At 37.3% G+C, this 15,242-nt stretch overlaps 1 pseudogene; it reads left to right on the forward strand.

Moving 5' to 3' along the window:
* Nucleotides 1-13,068: 13,068 nt before the first annotated feature.
* LOC138090894 (zinc finger protein 322-like) lies at nucleotides 13,069-14,274 on the forward strand (annotated as a pseudogene).
* The last annotated feature ends 968 nt before the right edge of the window (nucleotides 14,275-15,242 follow it).

Consider the following 15,242-nt stretch of genomic DNA (forward strand, 5'->3'; position numbering starts at 1 on the left):
TCTCGGTGCTTTGCTCCCCTGTGGTGCTTCTGGAACCTCCTTATCCTAGTCTTCCTTAAAGCATTCAGGTTTGTATTTTCCGTCATTAGTGTAAACTACCCTGTATCTCTTCATATTGAAAGCATTTTTCAAATACCCAAGTTGGCTTCTCACTCTATGATTGTAATTCTTGGTTAGATATCTAATCTTCATAATTTCTACTTTGATAACTCAGTGGTTTCAGTATCTATGAAGAGAAAAATTCCCAAACTAACAGCTTCTTGGTTATCTCATCAACATTCAGTATATCAAATGCCAGTTATATGGGGGATAACCACCAATTTTTTGTCTAAATTCTTCTTTTTTACATCTGTGAAAGTACTGGCACAATCAAGATTCTGAGGCTCTCACCTCCAAGAGTTTCCTTATTTCCTTTGAAATTTATTTCTCCCCATCCTGTGCTCCTTCTCTCCCTGGACAAGGATCTATTTGCTTTCAAGTGCTATCACCTAATTAAATCTGTTCTCTGCTCATATTGGCTGCAAGTGAAAGCTAATTTATGTGGTTTTAAAATTTAGCATAACCCTTACTTATTCCTGGCATTTTCCACTTTTTTTTTTCTTTTTTTTTTTTTTGTCAAATTGGTTTTGGAAAGAGTAGAAACCATAAAAGAGAAGTAAAATATCAGACAGTATATGTAATGTCAAGATTAAAATAAGACAGTGACTTGATTTACTGATCCATTTTTAAACTCTGATTGGATCTCCATTCTACACTCCCAGACTTTTGTCCTACTATTAAAAAGAGTCTCTAGGGACTTTCCTGACAGTCCAGTGGTTAAGACTGTACTTCCAATGCAGGGTGGGTGGGTGGGGGGAATTGGTTCAATTCCAGGTCAGGGAACTAAGACCCCACATGCTGTGTTGCATAACCAAAAGTAAAATAAAAAGCTTAAAAAAGTGTCTCTAGCTCATTAAAATCTGCTCCATACTTTTAAATTTGATTTTTATTTTTTTGAGATGAACAAGTATATCTACTTTTTAGTATTTATGAACATGACCTTTAGAATTTTAATTCTGGTTGAGGTATTAGGCAAGGTATTTAATCTTCCCATGCTCTTTTCCGTCCACAGTAATACAGTGATATATTTTATGCTTACTTTCTAGGGTTGTGTGAAGTTCAGGTTAGTAAATCACAATAAAAAAAAAAAAAACAGAAAAAAAATCAGCCTTACTCATAAAACCATTTCAAAATAATTTCAGTAACATTTAGAGACAAATGTATTCCATTTTTACAATGTTTCAAATGTTTGTTTTCTAAAACTGTAAGAGAAGGTACACTAAACATATTATTTGGTTAGTCTAAAGTTCCATCTATTCTAGTGGCGTCAGGGCTTATTTTTGCAAGATCCATCGCATTTAGCTGTATGAGGCAATGTTCTTCATGATGACCAGCCTCACTTTGTCACTTTCAAAAGATCATTTTTGGCCAATTTTCCTCAGTTCCTGTGAATTCAGGGAGCTGATCACAGCAAGGTTGCAAATCAGAAACAAGATTTATCCCTTCTTGGTCCATTACATAGAAAATTGTGATGTTAAAATGCTTTCTGAAATCACTTGGATTAACCCAAATGATGATGGCTTGATGTTTTCCTGGAATTTCTTCATACGTTGTCTGCTCCAAAATGAAATAATGATTCATAATGTAGTCCTCACTCAAGGCACAAACACGTTACCAATGAACATTTGCCTTAATAGAGTGGGTTCTATTACAGTGAAAGAAGACTTATTATTCCTTGGCAAATCTATCTTAGTACTTCTGTGGATTTATAAATAATAATGATTTAAGCAATGCAGAAACATATGCAGTTAGATTTCTCTACAGAGAGAGCAATGCAACAAAAACTCAGCAGTGGATCTTAAAGTCAAATCATTTTTAATAGAGATATTGAGGAGTGGACTTGCCTCATAGTTCAGTCGGTAAAGAATCTGCCTGCAGTGCAGGAGACCTGAGTTCAACCCCTGGGTCTGGAAGAGGAGCCTGGTGGGCTGCAGTCCATGGAGTCACAAAGAGTCGAGCACAACTGAGTGACTAACACTTCATTCATTGAGAAGCACCGCTTGAGGTTGACAGTGGTGACTAATTAATTTTATATTTTATTTGTATTGGAGTATAATTGCTTTACCATGTTGTGTTAATTTCTCCTGTACAATGAAGTGAATCAGCTATAGGCGTACATATATTTTCTCCCTCTTGAGCCTTTGTCCACCCCCCCCCCCGCCCCCACCATCCCACTCCTCTAGGTCATGACGGGCACTGAGCTGAGTTCTCTGTGCTATACAGCAGCATCCCACTAGCTATCTGTTTTACACATGGTAGTGTATATATGCCAGTGATACTGTCTCAGTTCATCCCACTGATGTTTCTAGTGCAGATCAGTTGGAAATCTTGTGATTAAAATAGTAAGAAATAAATAAGATCATCAGCAGTTAGAAATCTAATAATCTGTTGCAAATAGATTATCAACAGTTTTTATCTCTGAAATAGAAAAGTTAATAAATACCTAAAACATGCAGAAAGACAGAGAGAGAAGGGGAACAGATTCTATCAAATGTTTATATTTTATGTATGTATGTGGATAAATGATAGATGATAGAAAAACAGCTGCGTGTGCATGTATAGTTGTCTTATACTCCCTGTTTGCAATAACACAGGCCTATAAAAACAGCAGGCAGGATAGAACCCAGGGTCTGCCAGAAAGGCAGGCAAAATAAGTAATGTATTTGAGTGTTCAGCAAGTGTCAATCAAATGATTTAAATCCCCACACTTAACCTTCACAACAACCCCACACAGAATGCTCAGGTCAAGATTCCACATCCAACCATCCCTAAAAACAAACAACAACAACCAAAAAAAAAAAAGGGTAAAAACTGAGTTTGTTTTTATTATAAACATTTATAAATGTATTTGGTAGCAAATCATGCTTTAAATTGTGATGCTGTTAATGTTATTCATAGTCTTTTTTTATCTGACCAAGTGAGAATATCCAGTTGCTTCCCTAAATAATTATTAATAGGTTTGTTTATGAGGTGTAACATAGCTTGCAATCTGTGCAATGTAATACTTACCAAAATGTTTAAAAAGTAGATTCAAACATAACTGGCCCCAAGGATTTGGGATCATAGATTTGTGGGACTGTGTCCCACCCACGACAGGGAGACAGTGTGATTATAGGCCAGCGTATCAGTGGCTTATTCTTTCTGCTTAAACAATAGTGTAGACATAATAATGTTTGCTATGACAGGTGGGTTCTCTTGGCAGAACTCTCTTAGCCTTTGACCTGGCTCATTTTGTACTCCAAGGACAAATTTGCATCTTACTCCAGGTATTGAGAAACAGAAAGGCGAAAAGGCAAAATGGTTGTCTGAGGAGGCCTTACAAATAGCTGAGAAAAGAAGATAAGCTAATGGCAAAGGAGAAAAGGAAAGATATACCCATTTGAATGCAGAGTTCCAAAGAATAACAAGGAGAGATACAAAAGCCTTCCTCAATGATCAATGCAAAGAAATAGAGGAAAACAATAGAATGGGAAAGATTAGATAGCATATTTAAAAGCAGAGACATTACTTTGCCAACCAAGGTCCATCTAGTCAAGGCTATGGTTTTTCCAGTGGTCATGTATGGATGTGAGAGTTGGACTGTGAAGAAAGCTGAGCACTGAAGAATTGATGCTTTTGAACTGTGGTGTTGAAGAAGACTCTTGAGAGTCCCTTGGACTGCAAGGAGATCCAACCAGTCCATTCTGAAGGAGGTCAGCCCTGAGATTTCTTTGGCGGGAATGATGCTGAAGCTGAACTTACGCGAAGAGTTGACTCATTGGAAAAGACTTTGATGCTGGGAGGGATTGGAGGCAGGAGGAGAAGGGGACGACAGAGGGTGAGATGGCTGGATGGCATCATTGACTCGATGGACGTGAGTCTGAGTGAACTCCGAGAGTTGGTAATGGACAGGGCAGCCTGGCATGCTGCTATTCATGGGGTCGCAAAGAGTCAGACACGACTGAGTGACTGAACTGAACTGAACTGACAAGCAACAGCAAAGGCAATTTTCACTTAATTGCAAATTAATAAATTGGGATCTTTGGGATTTTCTCTTGATGAGCCAGAGAATAATTCCTCTTTTTATTTGTCCATTTATGACAGTGATGTTTTTAAGAAAACTGGTTGAATGTTTCTCTTCTGTTTCATCTCCCTTCCTGCTGAAGAGAACTCAATTTGCTCATAAAGTGCTGAGGAGTCTGAGACAGCACAGAAAAGTCTAGCAGGTGATGTGTCAAGTTTATCGGGCTCTTACTAGAACAGCCGGTTTCCCTTCTCTTGCAGATGCTCTAAATCATATGACTGAACTTGGTTTTTATTAGGAAAAGCTGGTTTTGAGGATGCTTACAGTAAACTATGGGTCCAATTACAGCAAGTGTGTAAAACATCCTTTGGCAAATTTTCAGAAGTAAAGTTAAATAGTTTCACTTTATTATCCCTAATAATTTTTCCTTTTCAATCATTTATGCAGTATAACATATTTTTGTCATGTTGAATAATATGCGATTTTGTAAGCTACCTTAAAATGTTTGGAACAAAGTAGATAATATGGAAAGTAATTCAGTGTAATTCATGGTTTTTCATTCAGCATTGTAACAAAAATCTTTTTATTAGAACTTTTCATAAATACCATATTTCAATGACATGAGATTACATTCCTCCATGATTTATCACTTCCTTCTAGTTCATTGAACAAATTTCCACACAGTTATTAAAATATTATGTGATTAACATGATTATGTGTAAAGTTTATAACTTAGTTTAGGTAGATTGATAGAAAAATATAGTAGAGGGTATTGAAAAGCAAGAAAGTTAGTTTAGTATTAGACCAATGTATATATTTTCAAAATTAATGTATACTTGAAAGACAAAATATTAGACTAAAATATATGAAATCTCTGGGAGCCCATGCCTACCTAGAGGTGAGGACAGAGGCAGCCAAGCCCCGACATGAAGCCAGTCAAGGAAGAGACAAAATCACATTTTTCCTTTCATGAGGAAAAATTGTTGAATTAAAACCTGTCTGTAATTAATTTTAAAGAAATTTTAAACAACTCACTTTAAATATAGTGGGTTAGACAAACTCAATCTAAGTCTTTATTATTATATTCAAGAAGAAGTAAACTCACTTCAAAATCTTAGGTTAATAATTTTATATGTTGAAATATTCATTTGATTTCTAAGAATTCCAGAAATCATGAATATTTATAGTTAAATCCTTCAAATATGGTCAGAGTATAAAATAAATAAATAAAACATCACTTTTAGTCTGTCTTCATTTTTAAGGAAATTTATGTTGCTAGCTAATGAGAATAGTACCGACCCTCTTTCCTTTTTATACACTTTGAATAACTGAATCCTCTTCTTCTCCCTGAAGATTTGCCTCATAATTCACTTTAAAAATGAATATAAGCAAGACTCCTAAAATGCTTCATACTTGCAATCCTACCTACCTGCCTCTCCACTCATAATTCTGCCTTTGAGCTTCTTACAAGGAAAAAAAAGAAGATAATTCCTGTTCCTATCAAAGTCTTGTCCAGATCCTCCATTTTTTCTCGAATTCTCATAACCTCTAAGCCTCTTAAAAAATTCATTCCTGAAATAACCTTCATTCAGAATCCTAAATTTCTCCTATGGTACTAAATCATTTTCATTAACATAAAAGTAAGAGAAATATCTTTTTTTAAAAAATCAAACAAAAAAGGCAGTTATAAAACCTTAAATCTGCCTTTGCTCATGTTTATCACCCTGTTTTTTTTCTCTCTTTCACAGTGAGCATTTTAGAAAGTATATTCTATTACATTGACTGCAGTCCTTACCACCTGTTCTCTAGCCAGTTCACTCCAATTGAATTTCAATTGGAAATCTAATTTTTTTCTTAGTAACTTGTAGAAATGTGCTTTATTTCATGCAAAGCTAATAATATCCCATACTTTAACAGCTAGATAAATAAACATTTTTTAAAAATTCATTATATCACAATAAATTAAAATACTGCAAAGCAATTCCAAGTCCATGACTTTGTCACAAACAAACAGAGAACATTATGCATAGGTAAGGGAAAGATGCTAACTTACTTATAGATAGCAGCTTACAGGTTTTTTCAAATACATACTGAGTGAGAATAAGTAGAGAATAATAGTTCCCTGGAACTGTTCTCTTTAAGTCATAGTGAATTCACGTTAAATATTGCTGTCTGATCTCCATATTTAGCAGTCTCCTTGAAACACAAACTTGCCTTACTCACAGATATGAAATAATTTTCTCACTTGCTGTCAACATCCCTTTAGTGGTGCTTTCTCCTCACCTGTATTTTTAATGCAAGAATCCACAGAGGTTGATTCAAATCTGTCTCTGCTATGTTTTTATTTTTATTTATTTTGAAAAATCATAGTTTATTTCACCACTTCTACAATTTTTTTCAAGTTTTCCATTTTAACTTTTAATAGAAATGAGTTTCAGGCTTAAATTTACACACTGGCAAACACACATGCAAATCATATAGTTAAGCTTCACATTAATAGAACCAAATACATAAATTTTTCTTTTTTAAAAAAATATTTATTTAATTGGAGGATAATTGCTTTGCAGTGTTGTGATGGTTTTTGGCCATATATTGACTTGAATCAGCCATGGGTGCATGTGTCACCCTCCATCCTGAACTCCCCGCCCCTGCTCCCTCTCTACCTCATCCCTCTGGGTTGTCCCATAGCACCGGCTTTGAGTGTCCTGCTTCATGCATCAAATTTGCACTGGTCGTCTATTTTGCATATGGTAATATATATGTTTCGAGGCTATTCTCTCAATAGCCTTCTCCCACATAGTCCAAAAGTCTGTTCTTTACATATGTGTCTCTTTTGCTGCCTTGCTTATAGGATCATCATTAACTGTCTTTCTAAATTCTACATATATGCATTAATATAGTGCATTGGTGTTTCTCTTTCTGACTTATTTCATCCACCTCACTAGAATTAACTCAAATGTGTTCCTTTTTATAGCTGAATAATATTCCATTGGGTTTATGTGCCAAAACTTCCTTATCCATTCATCTCCCAATGGATATCTAGGTTGCTTCCATGTCCTAGCTATTGTGAACAGTGTTGCAGTGAACGTTGGGGTACATGGGTCTCTTTCAGTTCTGGTTTCTTTGGTGTGTATCTCCAACAGTGGGATTACTGGGTCATATGGCAGTTTATTTCCAATTTTTTAGGGAATCTCCACGCTGTTCTCCATAGTGGCTGTACTAGTTTGCATTTCCACTGACAGAGTAAGAGGGTTCACTTTTTTCCACACCCTCTTCAGCATTTATTGTTTGTAGACTTTTTGTTGGCAGCCATTCTGACCGGCAGACATGATACTTCATTGTGGTTTTGATTTGCATTTCTCTGATAATGAGTGATGTTGAACATCTTTTCATGTGTTTATTAGCCATCTGTATGTCTTCTTTGGAGAAATGTCTGTTTAGTTCTTTTGCCTGCTATATTTTTAATATGCTACATTTTGGTGATCTCCTCTAGCCTCATGAATATTAAATATCATCTTTGTGATAAATTTCAGGCACATGAATAGAATACAGGTATCTCAAATTGGATATATTCTCCAGATATCTAAGCTTAATAAGGTAGCTTTGCATTCTCCATTTAACCTGCTCTGTATCTGTGTATCCCAAGTTACCTACAGTTCAGTAAATGGCACCATCTTCTACTCTGGTACTGAATCACCTAACATCAGAAGCATCCTTAATTATTCGCATTTCCTTCATCTGCACATCTATTCCATTAGTCTTATCACCTTTCTTTTCAAAATGAAACTTGATTTTACCACATTCCTTCCATATTCTTTCCATTTCCGGTGGGACCATTCTGTCATTTCTAGAGAAGGCTTATCTCTTCTTTCCCAGCTGGACTCAGTGCTTCCCCATGTGGCCTGATAGTGCATTTCCTTTTTAGTGCCAAGTGTGATAATTCAAATATGGAAGTTGGATCATTAGCAGACATAAAGAACAGACTATTGGTCACAGTGGGAGAGGTGGAGTGGGGATGACTTGAGAGGGTAGTAGTGAAACATATACATTACCATATGTAAATTAGGTAGCAAGTGGGAATTTACTATTGACACAGGGAACCCAAAGCAGAACCCAAAGCTGGTGTTCTGTGATAACATGGAAGGGTGGGGTGGGGAGGGAGGTGGCAGGGAGGTTTAAGTGGGAGGGGACATGTGTATACCTGTGGCTGATTCATGATGATGTATGGCAGAAATCATCACTATATAGTAAAGTAACTATCTTCCAATTAAAAATAAAATAAAAAAAGAAATTGAATCATTTAATTCTCCTATTTAAACATCTTCATTGACTTTTCATTGTTCTTAAAGGAACATACGTATTCCTTTGATAGTATTCAAGATACCACCTATATGGACACACCATGTGTCCTGATTCTTTTACCCTTTTTCCCCAGATCTTCAAACATATGTGTCTAGGTTACCATTTAGACCTCAACACAAACATTATCTGGGCATGATCAATATTGTCACAGAAATTTTTAGTGAATTTCCTATAATCAAGAAACAGGAACCAAAAAGGCTTTGTGCCCATAAATGTTGGGTACATATAATTTGACCAGCAATAAATTATTATTATTTTTTTCTTAAGGAAAATCTTTAAATAATTTGTTCTAAAACAGTAAAGAAAGCAGAAGAGTTCCATGGACATGGGGCAAAATCTTTCTCCAATTGGGATCCAGGCACAGTGAACTTCAGGTCCTTCTGTCATAGCCGCATACATTCATACCATCTTTTTTCTTGCAGTTGAGTTTATTTGTGTAAGTTTTTGATACTTTGATAGCTTTAATACTTTTGATACTTTAATAAGTGAAGACCAACACAACTGATTTCAAGTCATGCTTTACTCTAATTCTCAAATCTACATCAGTCTCTTAGATCTGGCATAGCTCAACCCATCTTACCTGGGATAAGGGACCACTTTAGTTTATTTCTCTGGTTAACGTTGAACCAAAAATTCAGCCTCTATAAACCACCATCTAATTAAATCTCAGAGATAAATTGTCAATTGAAGTAGAAAAGAATGGTTTTATTGCTTTGCCAGGCAAAGAGGGCCACGCTGGGTTAATGCCCTCAAAACTATGTGTCCTGACTTGGAACAGACAGTGATAAGTTTTATAATCATGGTTCAAACAGGGCATGATCAGCTTGTGGACATTCTTCTGATTGGTGATGAGGTAAGTGGGAGCCTGCATCATCAACCTTCGATTCTAACCAGACCCCCAGTCTGGGGTCTATGTGCTTATGGGCAGCATACAGTTAACTTCTCCCACCTGGTAGGTGTTTTGGTCTCTGTAAAACAGCTCAAGATATTGTTGTATGTATCTCTTGATGGGAAACCAGGACCCTGCCCCAAGGCTGCACTGTTTCTCTTGACTGTCAGTTTCCCCTTTGTCTCCATCCCCTGCTTACCTAATGAGCAACTGCTTGAATCTCCCCTTTGGAAATCAGGAAGGTTTTGGAGGCTAAATGAAGCATATTGCCTGAAATCAAGAAATAGGAACACAGAAAGGCTTTGTGCTCAGGAGCCCCACAGGGTCCTGCTGGATTTCACCATCTTCAGTCATTCAGTTTCATTTTCTTGATGACTATCTGAATATAGGTCATCTGTTCATTTGCTTACTATTTACCATCTCTCTCCTTCCCACAAATGTTAAGTTCTGTTAAAACAGAGATTCTTATCTCTAGTTCTTTTTATATTCCTACTTTATAGAATGCAGTTACCAGCATAAAGTAGGTGGTCAGTAAATATTTTACTAAAGTAATGTTGTTGTTCAGTCACTTAAGTCATGTCTGACTCTTTGTGACCTCATGAAGTGCAGCATGCCAGGCTTCCCTGTCCTTCACTGTCTCTCAGAGTTTGCTCAGACTCATGTCCATTGAGTCAGTGATGCTGTCTAACCACCTTATCCTCTGTCATCCCCTTCTCCTCCTGCCCTCAAAGTTTCCTAGCATCAGATTATTTTCTAATGAGTTAGCTCTTCACATCAGGTGGCCAAAGTATTAGAGCTTCAGGTTCAGCATCAGTCCTTCCAATGAGTATTTAGGGTTGATTTCCTTTAGGTTTGACTTGTTTGAGCTCCTTACTGTCCAAAGGTCTCTGAAAAGAGTCTTCTCTAGCACTAGGATTCAAAAGTATCAATTCATTGGTACACAGCCTGCTTTATGATCCAATTCTCGCATCCATGCATAAGTACTGTGTCAGGAAGCATTTAACAGGAGGCTTCCTGTGTGCTGTTTTGGATCTGTCAGGAATCCTCTGTTCCTTATGAGAAGCAAGCCTCTCTTGGGGCTGAGGGATCCAGGCATTTTCTTCGTTAGTTTTTCAATACCATGATAAGTACCCTCTTCCTTCTTGTGAACCATATGGTAAAAGTGATTGTTTACAACTCTGTCTCTCTTTAATATGGGTTGCCTATGTTTTGTAAGTCTGGAATTTTAATCTTTATCTTTGCTGAGAATAACTACAGTATATATGCCCACACCATGTTGATCAAAACACCTTTGCTCCATCAGAGTTTTGGTCTCCGTGTCTTGCTTTCTCTCTCTCTCTCTTTCTCTCTTTCAGGCTATTTCTTTGAAGCGCAGAGGCTCTCTGAGTTCACTTTCCTGCCCGAGCTTCTAAGACCCCCTCGAGAAGGCGCTCTGCGCCTTTACCCCATCGAGAGGGCTCCTGAGGCCTCCGTGAACAGAGCAAGCCCCATATCAGGGACTTTATTGGCTTTCTGTGTAAACCAAGGAATATCAGCCTCTTTCTCTCTCCTTTACTTTCTTACCAGTTGACTCAGAACCACCAGGTTCCAGTCCATTAAAGGACCTCAACAGTACTGAAAACACCATAGCTGTGACTATAGGGAACTTTGTTGGCAAACTGATGTCTTTGCTTTTTAATACATCATGTAGGTTTGTCATAGCTTTTTCTTCCAAGGAGCAAGCATCTATAGCTAAATCATATTTCCTCCAAGAATGTTTTCCATTAATTCTTATTCTTAGTTAATATACAAAAACATGAAATAATTAATACTGTATAATTGCTCGTGCCTCTTTCATTTTCTCTAGCATGTTTACAGTTTGCTCACTTGCATTTATTATACTGATTAATGTACTTGTAGCAAAAGAAGTCTCTATGGATGAATAAATTTAATACCACATAATTGGAGCTACAGTTTGACAATAAAATTATCATTTATGCAGGGGAATATATTCCGACAACATATGCTTAAACCAAAGTAATAAGAAATTGGGGAAGTAAATAAATGTGCCATTGGCATGGAATGTATATTATACTTATAATTAAGATAGCAAGAAACAAAAATAGAGCATTTCTAATTATAATTCAAGAATCAGACACATAACTGTATTTTAATCTATCAGTTAATAAAATGTAAAGACATTTCAAAAAATATTAGAGATCTTTAATGAGGTCACATAGTTTTCTGTCTACGGCAGTGCCTTAGAGAAAGAAAGCAACAATTCTAAAGCATGCTTATCAAACACCTTGGAGTTCAATATTATTATTATTATTTTTTTTCTTTTTAGATTGAGAAGCTAAATGGTCTCACAGCAACACATCTGGTAACTGACAGACTGTGACCTCAGGTTCATCCTCTTGCTTTCCTGCTGCTTCTCATACAAGGCCTATGGCATTACTCAGTGACCAGGAATAGTTTATCCTGTATTTCAATATGACATCCAGTTATATGATAATGACTCCTCTGAGTTGCCATTTAGCTAGAACTTTTATTTTTCTAATGTGAAACCTGACCTTTCTTTTTTGATGGAAACTTACTGGCTTTGTTCTTATTTTGCTGCTTTTTTTTCCAATGATATTTAGAATTTATTTCAGAATCTTAGATGTTTCATAAGACAGTTTGCAAAGATGGAATGTGCTGTATCAGCAGGCATGATAGCACAGAAAATATTTTTAAATTTGTAAATAAATTACTGTATCCTGATCAGTTATTCACCAGTAGTTTTGGTGTTGTAGCAAGTTATAGTTTTATAGGAATAATAACTTAGTATGACATTCAAAACTATATTGTGGAATAGATTAATGGCTACAGTCATTCAGGTATTCACTGGGAAACCATTTTTGTTATCTATTTGAGCTCTTCTGTATCCTTCCAAAAATATAAAATATGATTATGTCGTACAAGACGCATATAGGGCTAGTCACCCAGTGGTGTTTCACATATAAAATGATGATTTGCACTTCCTGTTCACTTACATTAAACATAGTAATTTTGAATGAATTATACATAAAATGAAAAACTGATCATTCTCATATTCTAGGACACAAAACAGTTAAAGAAGCTAGAAAAAAATTGTTCTAAAAAAGTTGGGCTTGGGGCGGGGCTGCACTGGCCACTTCCCAGCCAAGCTGAAAGGGCTCAAGAAGCTAGCTGGCCTTGTTGGCCCTTAAATCGCACACTGGATGGCCTGGCCCAAGCTACCCTCGCCGAGCCGCGCAAAGAAGGATGCTCCTGGCTCTCGTCAGCCTCCCAGGTTTGTTTTCCTTCTTCTCCCGAAGGTGGGCCCTTAGGTTCACCGTCCGAAGCCTGTGGCTGCAGGGAAAGCCAAACCCCCAGTGTCCGAGTGTCCGGAGAGTAATGGGAAGTGCCCTCCCAGGCAGAGAGGCTGCGCCTGCGGCAGCCGGAGAAAGAAAAGAATTGAGTATTGTTAATAACTATGGACTAGAGACCCTTTGGAGCCAAAAACAAGACAGTCTTGAGTCTTTCTTGTTATGGATTGTAAATACCACATAAAGAACGAGTGCATGTGACGCTGGAAACTTGTAAAGAGGAACTGCTCATGACTGAAAGACCTAAGACAGATGTATCTTTCAAGTTCTTATTGAGAAAATGACTATGAAGAAAATGATGGGTCAGGAAGACCAGTGGAAAACTCCCTAGGAGAGAGCCATAGAAAATGTACACTTCAGAAGAGAGATATAATCAAAGAACTCAAGGAAAATATATCATGTATGCCCTCAGAAGGGTAAAAAAAAAAAATTATTCATGTGCATGAGATTACTCAAATAGATGATCAGATATACCAGTTCCTTGAACGTGAGCAAAACTTTTGTGAAAACTTAGCTCTTATTATGTGTGAGAGAACCCACACTAGGGAGAAACCTTATAGATGTGATATGTGTGAGAAAGCCTTCATCCAAAGCTCAGATCTTTTTTCACATCAGAGGATGCACAGTTATGAGAAACCTTATAAATGTGGCAAATGTGAAAAGAGCTTTTGGCACCACTTAGCCCTTTCAGGACATCAGAGAACACATGCAAGTAAAAAATTCTATACATGTTATATCTGTGGCAAGAATTTTGGTCAGAGCTCTGATCTGCTTGTCCACGAGTGAAGCCATACAGGCGAGAAACTGTATCTGTGGAGTGAGTGTGATAAATGCTTTGGCTGAAGTACAAACATCATAAGGCACCAAAGAACGCACATGGTGAGAAACTGTTTAAGTGTCTGGAGTGTGAAAAAGCTTTTAGTGGGAAATCAGATCTTATTAGCCACCAGAGAACTCATACTGGTGAAAGACCCTACAAATGTAATAAGTGTGAGAAAAGTTACCGACACTGGCCAGCCTTCATTGTTCATGAAAGAGTACATACTGGGGAGAAGCCCTATAAGTGTGGTGCCTGTGAGAAATGCTTTGGCCAGAAATCAGACCTTATTGTACACCAGAGAGTCCACACAGGTGAGAAGCCATATAAATGCTTGGAATGTATGAGAAGTTTTACCTGGAGTGCCAACCTCATCAGGCACCAGGCAACTCACACTCACACTTTTAAATGCCTTGAATATGAGAAGAGCTTCAGCTGTAATTCAGACCTTATTGTGCATCAAAGAATTCACATGGAAGAGAAACTGCATCAGTGGTGTGCATGTGAGAGTGGCTTCCTCCCAGGCATGGACTTTGTTGCCCAACAGAAAATAAGAACTCAGACAGAGGAGGTGCATTATAAATACAGTGTCTGTGATAAAAGCTTTCATCAGAGCTCAGCCCTTCTTCAACATCAGACAATCCACACTGGTGAAAAACCATATATCTGTAATGTGGCTGAGAAAGGTCTTGAGCTCAGCCCTCATCATGTATCAGAAGCCTCACAGATGTCTTGACCAGACAAGAAGTTATATCATATATATATATATATATGTATTTACAATGTTAGAGAACTCATTTAAGATGGAGAACTCAAAGCAAATCTCAGACTTTCTTCAGAGCTCAGACTTTATTGGGGACCAGAAAATCTGTAGGTGTAGGGACTTGAGAAATGGTTTGACCATAGAGCTGTCTTTACAGAACCGTATCAATCACTCCAGTGAGAAACCTTACAAATGCCCTGAGTTTTTGGAAAACCTCAGTCCAAGCTCCTGTGTGATCACCCACAAGAGGATTTATACAGGTGTGAAACTTACAAGTGCAGTGAATGTGAGAAAGTTCTCTAGCAATGCTCACCTCTCCTCATTCCAAGAGAATTCAGATCAGAGGATGATATTTTTTTAATGCCCTGTGAAACAGTGCTTCAGACAGTATGCATGCCTCATCAGACATCAGAAAGCCCCACTGGAAAGAAACCCCAACAGTTGTGAAAAAAGCCTCTTAACAAAACTGTGACTTTATTACCTATCAGAGAAGCCATACTGGTGAAAATTTGTGTATTTTCCTTGAATGTGGCAAAAGCATTAAGTGGAGAGCCTTCTTGGGTTTGAAACCCCCCTCCCCCCCAAAAAAAATCTGATGAAGGACCTTATGAATTCTCTGAATGAGAAAAACTTCTGTCAATGATCAGTTCTTGTACACAAGGGAACTTGTATAAGTGAAAGACCCTAAAAATAACCCTAAGTCTGGGGGAAAAAAAAAAAAATCCTTGCAGGAAATCTCTACCTTATTGGGTCCCAAGGAAACTACTTTGAAGAGCATTTTGTAGACCTCTATAGAGGTCTAACTGTGGACTGGGTACATTTAATAGGTATGAGAAGAACTGTTCTCATAGTTAGTTTACCCCTGTAGTAGAGATTACTTTTAATGGAGTCGACATGCAAACCGTTTTGTTTAGATACCCAGAAACTTGTTCTGGGAAGAG

Source organism: Capricornis sumatraensis, chromosome 14, assembly GCF_032405125.1.
Source record: "Capricornis sumatraensis isolate serow.1 chromosome 14, serow.2, whole genome shotgun sequence".
Lineage (NCBI taxonomy): Eukaryota > Metazoa > Chordata > Mammalia > Artiodactyla > Bovidae > Capricornis > Capricornis sumatraensis.